Here is a 12,266-nt window from a genome sequence, read left to right as displayed (position 1 = left end):
CCTACGGTGTTAGACAGAAGATCTATGTGTCATGTCTGCCTGTCCGAAGATTTCCTGTATATGACACTGGAAGACTCACATTTTCTGTGCACATCAATGCACAATCTAGAAAATGATGTTATGATATTTGGTTAGGCCTACAGTAGCTCTTCAAAAAATTCTCATTATTTATCCATGCAATAATGTTCTCTATAGATTTTTCAGGTATAAAAATTGTACAGTGTCCCTTTGTGACTACAGTATCTCTTCATTTGCAGACTAGCACTCAAGTACCATGGAAAGAAACATCTTTGATTTACATCAGATAAACAAATCCATATATCCCTTTAAATGTGCCACTAAACTTTTGATGAATTATAATTCAGAACTGGAGCACTGTTATAAAGTGATTGAAAATGTCAGGAGGTATTTCTACGTCCCAGATGTCAGAGTATACCTGACTTCCAAGCTCATGTAAATAAGAATTCCTTCTCTAAAGACACTGTAGTCTTCTAAAGGGGAAAGACTGTTTATTTTCTTTTCCTGAGATTAGTCTGATCTGGTAATAATACCTTTACCTTCAAAAAACTTATGCTTATTTACACAAAAGATACCTAACAGAGAGAGAGGTATAAAGTAGCTGTTACAGCTTGATCAAGACTCCTATTTTCAGAAGACAAATCTTGAGGAAGAGAGCTGTCTAAAGGATCTGGGAGCTGAATGCATTGTTTTCACTTGACATTGGGAAGACAGTAGACACCTTAAAGCAAACCAATAAAAAATAAATAAAGGCTAGGGTGGCTGTTCACTGTTCTGTACATCTTCAAATGAAATATCTAGTCCTCAAGCTTAAAATTTTAAAGAATAAACTACATTATTATTGTGTTTTGTTTTTGTTTTTTAAACTAACTTTTTTTTATCAACTTTGGACAGTGATAAAATATACTTCAGAAGGGCTGGCAACCCTGTCTTTCTGTTCCCCAGGAACTGATCATCCTGACACAAGGGAGCAGCTTCATTCACATAAGCATGTAATTCTCATGATAACACAGAGAGTTTCTCCATACAGGATGAGAAGTTTCCTGAGTATCATCAAGCCATTCTTTACTAAGATGAACAGGCCAACTTGCAAGTCATCTTCATCAGCAAGCATTTTTTTTTATTTTTTTTCCTGCAACTTGGGGAAAGTTTCTTTATTTATCACCCACAAGACATCAAGACATTCAGAAGTTTTTAATTTATTTGTTTGTTTTTCTTTGTCCAAATGACCTGTATTAACCATTTCATTTTTTTATGGAACAAACCCATTTTCAACATGAAACTCTGCCCACATCAAGCTATGTGCACAGCCTGACAATTTAGGTTAACCCCTGATGTTCTTGTTCAGGTCTCACCTCATATGAAAATTTCAAAAGCAAATAAATGTCTTAGAACCCTGATTCCCCGTCATAATTTTAACATTTATGAATTTACATCTCAGTGAAGTTGCAAACATTCATGAGCTTAGATGACTGTTGGAAAAATTTCATTTGTCTTAAGGTTACTTAGGCACTTTTGAAGATGCTCTCTTTATTTTTTAGTTGAATGAAGGGCCACAAACAGCCTGAGGGAGAACTGAAGGGGGCTTAGCCAATATATTTATGGTCTATGTTAAATATTTTGTATTTGGATTATTTCCTCAAAAAAAGATTAAATTTTTTAGACCAAGATACAATGACCAACCTCAAAAATGTTTACTTGTGGGTGAAGAGCAGCAACAGTTTTGAGGATAAATTCCAATAGATCCAGGGCACAGTGAACTAAATGTCATTTATCCAGGCTTTATATATGCACTTATATCAGCCTTCTGGGATATAGGAGCGTCTGTGTTGGAAGTTCGCCTGAAGTTTAAAGCACTAAAATAGCATTTCAGACATAGCAGAAGTCATTTGATTTTAGCGAATTTGTGACCATAAGATTAACTATTGCTTAACCAGGTTTCCCCCAGCACAGTATCCTCCTCTCTTTAGCAGAGAGGAGATGGCTGTAAGGGCCACTAAGGAACATGACACACATTGCATGGCCAAACCAGCAATGAACTTGAGCTCCGTCATTTTGTTTCCAGATAGCTCTAACTTTCTGCACAGAGGAGCACTTGCATCAGCAGGTGGGATCAGTTGGAGGCAGAGATGAAGACATATATCAACAGTCCACATCTTTAGAGAGAGTGTGCATATACTTGCACATTCTAGCCACCTAAGCTGAACCCTATTTCATTCTGATTCTGTTGTCCTCATCTTTTCTGCCTTGGAGTGGTGATGGTGGAAACCCTCCTGAAATACAGACTACCAGGAAGACACTGAGCTGCTGCTGTCTGTAATTTTCTAGGTCATGCCTTGGAGGTAGAAGTTGTTAAAGCATGCTCAATTGCTCTGATTTTTGATGTGTTTCTGTTCCTGACCAGTCCAAAGCCCAGAGAGTAGCAAGATGGTCAATAGCTCTGTCTTGGGTCCATGCCTCCCTTGGTTAAATGGGGTTTGGTGTAAGTAGTTTCTTTCTAACTGATCAGTCTTGTCAGAAGTATAGTCATTTAGTCAGTATTCACTCATTTTTCTGGATGGGTTAAGTGAGTCATAGACATTAAATGACTGTCTTTGCTACCTGCAGCTACCTCACATTAGTCCTAGACTGTAGCTGACACCAAATTCTGACTATAGGACATAGGATTCACCCTCATGGCTCCAACCATCATGTCCAACACAAATATGCACTGCAAGGTATAAAGAAAAAATTAAAAGAAATTCTAGTCTTAGTACCATAAAATCTGATTAGTGAAGAATGGGAAACTCTGACCTGATATTTGATAGCAGTGATGATCACATTTAACCCCATTAGTCATTCCTGATTTGCTTATCATGTGGATCATGCTGGACAAAAAATATTCACAGAGACACAATAAATATGCTTCTTCTAACACTGTGTGTGCCCTAGGTTCTTTCAGATCACAATGACCTAAAATGCTAACATCCACTTTTGATCCAAATTTTTGTTTTCCTTTAAAAAACTAAGCAGAATAAAGAATTAATTCCAGTACTAAGGGAAACAGGAGTTACAGTATTTCTGCTAATATAATACATATTATTTTGTATATCACTGTCTATCCAGTGGCATCATTAATAAGACCATTGATCTTCTGTACCTAAAAGGTTGCAACAGAGTCGTTTGCCAGCATCTACTAAGCATAACAATAGTTATGATTGGGAAAACGTTGACCACTTTCAATGCTGATGCAATCCCTTGTCACAGCCCTTTTTCTGCTGGGTTATTATACTATGACCTGTCTTGAAACACCTGTTTTTCAAGCAGCTTCTTGTTATATCTTCTCTCTTTTTCTCTTTTACTCTCTGTGAAAACATAGCTCTAACAGTGACTTTGGAAAGCCTCACAGCTGTTTTGTTTATTCTGAATAAAAGTCACCCCACCAGTTCACAAACGAACAAACTTAGTTTTTCTTTATGACGCTGCCATTGTGTGGGTCCATAAAACATCCTGCTTCACAAAGTTTGCACAGCCGGCAGCTGTCATGTTATTTTATTTGGCTCTTTGGAATTTTGGTTTTGGTTAAAACTGGAATTTTACTCTTGGAAAATGCTGTAGGGGGAGAAAGGTAGCAAAATTTAAGAAAGAGAAAAAAACTGATGTTCAATAAATAATGAAAAACATCAGTGCTACCAGTGATGCAGCCGAAAAGACGTCATGAATCAATGAGTCAGCTGGACAAAGGCATGTCGAGAGCTAGGAGTTAGGGAGACATGTAGACATTTGGCAAATCTAATGAGCTCTAATAACAGATATATTTAGCACTGCTGCATGATGTGAAGGATGAGTCCCATAGTCAGGCTAACCCTTTCACAATGACAGGCACGTTGCTAGTTTTCCTCCTAAACAGTGGCTGAGATGAGACGGAGAAAAAGTACCATTTTCTCATGGGGATATATTCATGCAAGTTGGTGGATTAAAGAAACACTTTTCTATTCCTCTATTGTATTCATGAGATTGCCATCCACATGCAAAACTCCTCAGTAAAAGACTATTCAAACAGGTTCAGAGAAACAAATTATTTTTTCTAAGAATGACAGTGTCTTTATGCCTCTTAACAAAGCAGATGAGAGGGGCTTTCTACTATGATATTGAAAGCCAAATTGAGATCTGACCCTGCAGGTTTTATAAAGTCTGGGATCAGTAACAGTGCCACACAAAGGTGTAGAAGGGCAGAACAGAATTGTCAAAATTACTCTATTGTTTCCACAAATGGCCAAGCAGAACATTGTCTAGAGCAATTCTGTCTGGGAAAGTCTTGCACAAGAGACAGGAAAGTAAGCTACACTGAGCCATGAAGCAGTCAAGAGATTTGGAATTAGAACTATTTGAAGTACATCAGAGAGGTGGAAGATTAGATTCCAATATTACAACTGCTTTAAGAGACTTTTTACATCTTCCACAGTGAGGAAACCTGCTCAGCTGGGGTAAGCTCTTGGTAGGACAGACTACTTGTTGCTTGACAGTATTTTTCAGGTTGTTGTCTAGTAACTACAAGTGGATAGGTCATAAATATTTTTGGTTTTGTTTTATTTCTTTGTTTATTTTCTCCAGAATTTAATCTCAGGGAATATCTTTATATTCTATTCAATTTCCAAATTAAGAAAATGCAATTCTTTACCATGAGAGTGGTGAGGCACTGGCCCAGGTTGCCTAGAGAAGCTGTGGATTCTCCAACTCTGGAAGTGTTCAAGGCCAGGCTGGATGGGGTTTTGGGCAACCTAGTCTGGTGGGAGGTGTCCCTGCCCATGGCAGGGGGGTAGGAAATAGATGATCTTTAAGGTCCCAACCCAAGCTGTTCTATGATCCTGGGATTCTATGAATAACAATCTCTGTTTTCCTTCTCTCTGAAAACCTTGTTTCTGGTCACCTCTAACTGATATGGTTAATATGCTTGTGAAGTCCACAGAAGGTCACTGAGAAAATATTTAGCTAAATGTCAGCCCTGGACACTCTGGGGGAGGTTACCCTCTTTTAGAGAGGTTAATGCAATGCAGTTTTAACACAGAAAAAAGGTTAACTCTGTTATTGATACTTGTGCTAACTGTTCAATTTTTTTCACCCCAGGATAGGAAAAGGGTATGACAGACACTACAGAAAGGCAAAAATAGAGAGCTTAGGAAAAAATAACTCTATGTCCACAAAATATGTGTTCCTTTTCACTGATATTAATTGAAAGGATATTTCCAATCGTCTCCGTTTTAGTTGAGTGAGAGCAAAAATGATTTTCCAACTAAAACATTGGGTTAGGGTTTGGGTTTAAGTCTAACCCTTACAACGATATTGTTATAGTCTTGACCACTCAATCATTGTGTAGTTCAGGTCTTCATCAGTAAAATGGGGCTCATGTTGCTTATTCCCTGATCATTTATTTTCCCACAAGATAGAAGCCCAACGTGGTCCCCCTTCTTCCCAGAAGGGGTACATGAGCCCAGGGCAGAAACCCCAAACTGTAGTCATCATGTTATCTGTAGTCTTCCAAATGTTCTGTTAGCACAGGAGGGTGGGGACATGGTCTCTAGATGTTACTCCAACATACACAGTTGCATGTTACTCCATAGTAACAAAAATACTACATTTGAACTATACATTAGCTTTTTACAACCGCTTCTAACAGTCTTACAAGGATCAGGAAAACAAATAAAGAAATAAAATAAAAACCACCACCACATGTAGATTAGTAACTAGCCCAACTAAAATTTCAAACATTTGCAGCATATTTCTTGTGAGCAATCTGTAGATTGAGAATGATGCAATTCATTAGAAACTGTATTTACAGGTAAATTTACGTAACCGAAAGATCTGACATCTCCTAAGTAATCATAGCAAATGATTTATCTAGTCTAAGTCAAAATAGAGCATGAAAGGTTCTTCCTTCCACAGCTTGTAGAGCAATTTATAGCTGATAAAAATGGTAGCATTCAGGCAGTCAATCTCTATCAAACCCAAACAAATTTATTACAGTAGCTCAGAGCTTAATACTTCCTTTTCACAGAGCAAAACCACAAAATATGTGTAAGCTAGGTCAGTGGCATGTGTCAATGACCCAATAAAGAGTTTTTGAGATGGAAGAAATACCACACAACATACCTTCTGTGCATTTAGTGAACATCAAAAATAAGCAGATTCTAACTGCAGTGTTTCTTGTTGCAGTTTTCTGGAAAGACAGTGTACCCTGAAACTTCAGCACACAGAAAGATGGAGGAATGACTACAGGAGTACCCAACCTGACTCTTTTCATCATTGTTTGATAATACAAACAGTAAAGCTGGGCAGATTTGTGAAGGGGAAACAGAAACCTTACTGTTAGCATTGGAAGTGCCATGCTTTGGAAAGAAATGAAAATAGAAGTCACAGTTGAGTTATCTGTCCCTAAACCTTGCCCTGATGATCTATATATTTTAATAAAAATCTGAGAACCCAAGAATGCGTGTCCTAAAGTCTTGCAAAGTCTCCAGCAGATGGTGTTTTATTTATGAATCTCTATTGGGTCACAGTTGTTAAGGCTGGCATCTATTTATTCTTCTGCCCCAAAATATTATTATTGTAATTTGTATATTTAAGTGCCAGATTTTCTGATCTGGCTGAGCTGCTCTCATCACTAGAACAGGCACCACTGGCTTTAAGCCACTTATATCTTCCCCTGGAGTCTGGAGGCAGCCAGATGTCAGTCCAGTGCCTTGCATAAATTAGAGCAGCCTTTGGAATGGTCTGCCTGTATCTACACACACAAAGGGCTACTCTGGTGCCCAAGAACAGCCAAGACTGTGAGCACTCCATTTATGTCTCTTTTGCCCCTGATATTTCCTTCCCACTAGGGGAATAAAAAACACAATGCAGGTCTTGAAAAGTCTCTGCCTTATGCTGTGAAGAGATTTCATGTATATGGGAAATATTAAGGGGCAAGTGCCACCAGTTTCATGGTTGCCTGCATTGGAGGACTGGGACAGAGAGACTGTAGCATGACTGGGGTTTTATTACCAAGCATTAGATTTGTCTTTCTCCTTAGTACTAAAGAATACGAGGGGGGGGGGGGGGGGGGGGGAGTTCTGCTTACTAAAATATATTGAATACCTTCTATGACATCAATGAGACATTATATCACCTAATGCACATTACAGATTGGTAATTTAGGGCAGAGTCTATTGCTACCTGTTCCAGGGACCTAAATTACACCAACAAATTGTAGATGCAAAATTGTATCCATAATTTTACAGGTTTAAAAATTAGATTTTGGGTTAAAGCCAGTCTGAAAAGTTGAATATAATATGTGTGCTTGCATACAGATAGGGGATGTAAATTCTGACTGGTTTTCAAGGGAGCATCGGTAAAACATTGCCAAAGGGAGAGAACAAAGTTAGTATGTCTTTGGTATAATCACTCTCAGACATTATTTCATGACCAAGGTAATTTTTCTGTCTCTTTGGCAATATTTTACACAAATAATGCTAAAGAAATCTGTCCCTATTTGTTTCATTATGCTTCTCAGTGTAAATCTTCATCGAAGAGCCTTCTGAAACAGAAAGTGAATGCTGAATTGACGGGCTTGTGTCTGCAAGCATGGTGTGGGAGAGCTAATGCCTGAGTCACTGGGACATGACAATTTTTTCTGCTGTATAATCACGTCCTTACAGGAGGGAACAGGTGTGTGCATGTGTCTGTGCACATTGGTATATGTCTTTAGCATGGAAAGTGTATTTTTCTTTCATATCCATATCTTTCTGCTTCCTTGAAACATCTTAATATAGCAGGTGGCTAATATTTCACACATTTCCTCTTTAATCTGTGCCCCATTCCTTTGGCCTATATTTCTTGTAGGGATCCTTCTTTAAAATCTCTCTTTCTACATAGTCCTGATCACACCCATTTTACGTAATGAATGAAACACTTTTTTTTTTTTCATGAAAAAATCCTTGAAATTACATCCGTATTATTTTCACATAGTTACTAAGCATGCCGTTTCCCCACATTTTAAATCATCAAATGGGAAAAAAATAGACATTCTGTTGCACAGAGTAATGCTGACACCCACACAAGTCAATTGGAGGTTGGTAACTTGAGATCTACCTCTGCCACTAGGCTTAAAGGAGAAACTGAGCAATAGCAGGTTGTCATTCCCTCTGTGAACAGCTCTGAGGGAGAACTGGACATTTTTTGCAGAGGGTTTTACAGAGGTTTGCTGACAGCAAACTCAAGAAATCTGGGTTCCACTTTGGGATTTGATGGGGAAAGTAATCTAGAGAGTACACCTTTCTGAAAGGTAAACCTTTCTGTATTTTCTCCTGTAACTTTCCTTGTGTCTATTTAGTCTCAATTGCTTACCCCAACAGATCCACTCACCTCTCAGTGCGGGACCAAAGTCCTGAACTTTTCACTGGCAGCATCTTGCTCCTCTACCAAGCAGGCAATAGAAGACATTGCTCAGGTCCTAGTGGCTTTTTGAAAGAAGACCCTTCTCTGTAGAACCTGTAATAGCATTGAGTGAATTTCATTAGCAAATCAGCCTGGGGGACAGCATAGTCAGTAAAAAAAAAAAAAGAAAAAAAAGTCTCAGAGGATTTGCAAGAAAAAATCAAAGATACCACCATAGAAGACGTAAACCAATACATGGAAGGCCAAATGTAGGTCATTTTTGTGAGCACAGCCAGACCATCCATAAAGCAAGTCCTAAGTGCTTCTAAAATTCAAATCCCTACTCCAAAGTATAAGGTACCAGGAGTTTCTAGAAGTAATTTCACTTCTCATATTTATATATACATATATAATATATATATGATAAGTGAATATATATATATGTATGTATAGATACATATATAATCTTGAGCAAAACCAAACCAAACTACCTATTTCTGGTATTTTTTTCCTAACTTCATTTATGCAACTAGCTGACCCTATCTGGTTAGGGAAAAAAATACAGGCATGTAACAGGGAATATCAAATGCCAAATTTTTAAAGATTAGAAAAATGATAAGCAGATGAAAAACAAACTTCTCTAATGGGATGCATCAAGCTGGCATTACCAGCTGGCATATGATAACATATTCCACATTCAGTGGCTGAAGGATTCAAAGAAAATTTGGGAGTTAAGTCTTCAGTACAGAATTGGACACATAACACCTATTGCCTTTCTTGAAAATCATACACATATCTGTAATATGAAAAAAAAGTTTTAAGTGTGTTCTCATAGCAGAACAGATGGCGGGATGCTCTGTTTTTTTAGTGTTGACTGAGGCAGGTTTTAGGATAGTCTTTTCATTTAGTGCCTGGAAATCATGTAAACACAGCTCATTTGCTTCTGTTACCTAGCATGACTGTCTCAGGATATAGTCACAAATCCTCTTTCAGCTCCAGCTCTCCACAGCCATTCATCGCTGCATTCATACTGGAAATTACTACCCCATCAGTGAAGTGGCTCACATGAGCAAGTCCCCAGCTTTCTCTAACTTCGTTAACTAACCTGGTGAAAATGGTGGTCCTCTTTGTCTAAATTATCAGGGAACCACTCAGCATGCAAGTGGGAGAGGAAGAATACTCACAGGTGGGTGTGGAAAGAACAAGTGAGGAACAGATAAAGTGATCTCTTTAGGAAGCACATCTGGAGAATGAAAGTCAGGTCTTTGTGAGCAGCAGTCCATTGCCATTTCAGTGCAAATGCAGAATATCAGCATGCTTCAGTTTCGTTCCTGTCTTGGAAAATATCCCATATCTACCACGTAGTCTGAAAATTCTTGCTTTGCGTGAGGTTGGAGATGTCTGTACCTCTGGCAAGTTAATCACATCTCCAGAGCACTGGAAGCTGTGGAGAGAATATTTTCCTTTTTGAAGCAGTCTCATATTAATATCTCTATGAGTAGGAAAATAAAGAACTGACATTGGCAAAGATGATTTGAGCAGATCCCAAAAGAGAGGCAGAAAGAAGTTATAGGGCAAACAATATCTCACATTAGGATGCAAGTCTACTCTCTTCCTCTCCTCGCTTCACCCTTATCAAATTTCCCCACAGAAATCAAAGTCCATTACTTCCCAAAAGTAGAGGGATCCACATACTGACAATAGAGCCCCAAAGACACATCTATGTCCTTGGTGAGCCATGAAAAATTAGGGATCGCAGAGTTAAAAATATTCATGGAAAAAATGAATCTCATAACAGATTAGAATTTTTTAGAGTGGCTTGTCCGAAACATATCCTGTTTCCAGCTGCACTTGTTTGGCTGGCGCAATTAGTCACATGTATACCATAGTATTGTTATCTTCTCATCTCATTCCCTGTCATCCTTTCTTTGTTTTCTCCTCCTGAAAAGAGGAGGGATGGATTTGATGACTCCTAATCTCTATGATTCTTTCATAGTAACTTCCAACTTCCTAGCTAAAGTGTTTATCAGAGTGAAATTAATGATTCAGAACAGGAAATGCACTGCAAGGGAAGTGGAACTATGAGGGTAAGACCTAACCTAGTAAAGCTAAAAGTAGATTGTACAGAAATGTATTCTTCATCATATCAAAGTACCACAATAAGGATAAAAATCATGAAGAATTGATGGTACCAAGCAGCAGTAATACTTTCCATGGTGGCAATTCTGTACACTGAATTCTCTTTGCCATTGTTAGATTTTGAAAGCTTATGGGTGAATTTGTCTCTCATATGGTTCTCAGAACACATTATTCGACTTTCCGTCATCTCCTAAGGTCTGCTGGGGTGATCTGAGAAGTGTGTGTGGAGAAGCGTACAGATTTTTCTGCTTCTTGCAAGCAGTCAAACAAGGTAATGTTCTCCTTGTTCTTGCTTCATTGAGTGGGCAGAAAAAAGGTCTTGTCCTCAAACATTTTCACAAGCTCTTTAGTAGCAGGTGTATCAAAGGTAATTTTCCTACTCCTTTATGATGCTCTGAAAACAGTCTGTAGGAGGTACACTTTAATACAAATCTTACGCCCTTCAAGCTTATCAAAGTGTACTTGGATCGGTATCATTAGGGTTTCAGAGTCTTTATAGTTTTTGTGATAGTGAATAACAACATGTACTTGAATTATAGACTGATATATGTGTTCACATAACTTTTGACACAGTTGGATCAGAATAACAAAACCTGTTGCAGTGATAAGAGTGTCAGTAAACGATTAAGCGATCTTCTGAACCAGCCCAAACAACAGCAAACTGTTTATAGCTTTTAATATGCTTCTGACTGCATTAGATCCATGTATCCCTCCCCGCCCCAAAAATTCTCATGCACATTTTTTGCAGATTTGTTTCCCTAGAGATTGTACTGCATTTCTGTGAAACAAACTGGCTGTGAATGCTAAATCTGGTCACAACCCAGAGGACCCTACTCCAGCCCAAGCCTATTTAGGAAGGGAACAGCAATTTGTTTTCAATGACTTCACTCACCCTTACTGCAATGTTTCCAGTAAATTCAGGCGTTGTTCTTCTCATGTGAGCTCAGCATGTCATTTCTAATGTGCCCCTGACTGAAATTTTGCATTAGTTACTGAAAAAAGTTTTTTTTTTGTTTAAATGTTCTTTATCTTCCATGTAATTATGCTGAATCATTGTAAAAAGAAAAAAATCTGATGAGCTATCCATATAAATACTAAACGACATTAGATCATCACAACTGGTGCTGTTAAAGCAAACATAAATACCTAATTATTAGCCAGCAGATCTAAAATGCTGCCAAATAGGTTTTGGTCACTATGTTTATACAGTGACAGATTTTCATGTTAGTCATATCCTTCTGAACAAATGTTTTGGATGGACTCTTAAATCAGTGTCCACAAGGAAATAGGAGGCAGCCAAACTCTCTTGAATGTCTGCCATTGACAAAGGTTAAGCATTTACAGTCACTCTCCGCCTAAGTATTCTAAGGAAACATTAAGGAGTGAAAAACAGAAGGCGAGGATGTTCTGTACTCTCAGCAACAATGCAGCAAGGGCGACAGAAACAGATCCAAAACAGCCAGTTACTGGGCCAGATCCTGTTCCCATTAACGTCAATGGTAAAACTCCCTTTTGGTCTAGAGGGACTAGGATGGGGCAATGGGTCTTTAAACTGACTGAGGAAGAAATAGCGAGGTCTTGACTTCTCTCTTTTTGCTTCCACTTCTTATTCATGAAGTGGACTATTTATTTATTTATTTATTTATTTATTTTACTTAGTCCCCTTTGGGACTGAGTAAAACTGAGTCAGGATGTAAGCATGTACCTTAACCAGCCTG

The 12,266-nt window shown here is 38.3% G+C and overlaps 1 long non-coding RNA gene across 1 annotated transcript; it reads right to left on the bottom strand.

Annotated features, from left to right (window-relative positions):
- Positions 1 to 8,160: 8,160 nt before the first annotated feature.
- Positions 8,161 to 11,684, bottom strand: LOC308188944. The gene is made up of 3 exons (XR_013945890.1): positions 11,441 to 11,684; positions 9,594 to 9,853; positions 8,161 to 8,523 (listed from the first exon to the last, which is right to left on the bottom strand). It is a non-coding gene; the product is annotated as an uncharacterized lncRNA (long non-coding RNA).
- Positions 11,685 to 12,266: the final 582 nt, after the last annotated feature.

The sequence above is a fragment of the Anser brachyrhynchus genome (genome assembly GCF_964034855.1).
Source record: "Anser brachyrhynchus genome assembly, chromosome: 2".
In the NCBI taxonomy this organism is placed as follows: domain Eukaryota; kingdom Metazoa; phylum Chordata; class Aves; order Anseriformes; family Anatidae; genus Anser; species Anser brachyrhynchus.
This window is presented reverse-complemented; position numbering and strand designations above follow the sequence as displayed.